This window comes from Microtus ochrogaster, chromosome X (assembly GCF_000317375.1).
Source record: "Microtus ochrogaster isolate Prairie Vole_2 chromosome X, MicOch1.0, whole genome shotgun sequence".
Taxonomy (NCBI): domain Eukaryota; kingdom Metazoa; phylum Chordata; class Mammalia; order Rodentia; family Cricetidae; genus Microtus; species Microtus ochrogaster.
Genome location: NC_022026.1, coordinates 39,070,270 through 39,072,210, shown reverse-complemented (window position 1 = coordinate 39,072,210; position 1,941 = coordinate 39,070,270).

Sequence of the window (1,941 nt, the reverse complement as noted above, 5' to 3'; positions counted from 1 at the left end):
GATTATTATATGGCAAGGAGATTTTTTTGATCCAGTCTATTCGGTGTTCTGTATGCTTCTTGAACCTTCATAGGAATATCTTTATTTAGGTGGGAAAGTTTTCTTCTATAATTTCATTAAATATATTTTCTGGACCGTTGAACTGTACTTCTCCTTCTTCTACCCCTATTATTCTTAGGTTTGGTCTTTTTATTGTGTCCCAGATTTCCTGAATGTTTTGTGATGATAATTTGTTGGATTTGCTATTTTCTTTTATCAGTGCATTTATTTTCTCTATGGTATCTCCAGTGTCTGAGATTCTTTCTTCTATCTCTTGTATTCTGTTGGTAATACTTGTCTCTGTAGTTCCTGTTTATTTACTAAGATTTCCCATCTCCAGCCTTCCCTCAGTTTGTGTTTTCTTCATTACCTACATTTCCTTCTTCAAGCCTTGAACCGTTTCCCTTACCTGTTTGATTGCTATTTCTTGTTTCTCTTGGTTTTCTTGGGTATCTTTGAGAGATTTATTCATTTCCTCTACCTTTTTATTTGTCATTTCCATTTCTTTATGGCAGTTTTTCACCTCCTGTTTAAGGTCCTCTATTATTTTCATATAGTTCAGTTTAAAGTTGAATTTTTCTATTTCTTCTGGAGTAGGGTGTTCAATTCTTCTTGTTTCCGGATCCTTGGATTCACATGATATCATGTTACCTTTCAGGTTGGATGAATTCTTGCATTGGTGCCTGCCCATCTCTTCCTTCATATGGAGCCAGGAGAGGCCTGGTGTCTTGGTCCAGTCTTTTCTGTGACTGACTCTCTGGGTGGATCTCCTCAGTGTAATAGCAGGAACTGTTCATGTCTAGATGGAACTCCTCAGAACCGAAACAGGGACACCTGGTAGCCCAATGACCCACAGACAAAAGGGCAAACGTGGAGGGCAGGGTGGGGTCGAGTAGAACACAGGAGACCCTGTAGCACAAGCTGAAGGTGTCCACACTCCCTTGTGAGGGACCTTGAGGCATGCCTGGTAGGCAGGCACTCACCACTCTTCCCATCAAATTTTGATTGAATTTATGACCAACTCCATGAAATGGAACCTGTAGAAGACATCGCTGAAGTGGAAAAGAAGCTTGGATTAGATAGGTCATATTAAATCTTCTATTATTATTTTTCAGAAAAAGGAATACTGAAATAAAATGACTTCTAAAGAACTATTGCCATAGATTTCTTCCCCACTCTACCCCACACATATCATAGAAACTTCTTGTACTAGATGGTAATTAACACAGAGGCCCACAACTGGACAATCAGCAGAATATGAGAGACATTGAAATACTCAGTCCTTAATGGAATGTCCTCAACAGATTTCCCCGTTCAAGGCTTAGGGATCTGTACAGTAGAAGAGAGGGAAATATTGTAGGAGTCAGAGTTAGTGGATGACTCTTAGGAAACTGTGTCCTGGACACAAAAGACGAATACCACATGAGAACTGAAGGAGACTTTGAAAGGACAAACAAGACCCATACCCATTCAAACCAGACCACCATATGCCAGTATTATTAACTGTGTAGCAGACACAAATAATCTTCACTAACCAAGAAGATATTTGCAATTGATACTTGCTGGAAAAAGAAGATCAGAGCTGCCACCATGCGTCCCTGCATGTGTGCTCATTACCTCAGCTGGTCAGCCCAAGACCCCCTGAGCGCAAACCCTAGTCCCCCGCGCGGCCCCATTTCCACTCCGACAAGATGAAAGAAACGATCATGAACCAGGAAAAACTGACCAAGCTGTGTTGAAATATGAGCGGCGAGGCTGCATCCCCCGCACGCGGCCGCCCACATGGCTAGCTTAGCTTATGCCCCGAAATAATTACACGGAAACTGTATTCTTTTAATCACTGCCTGACCCATTAGTTCCAGCCTCTTATTGGCTAGCTCTTACATATTGATCTAACCCATT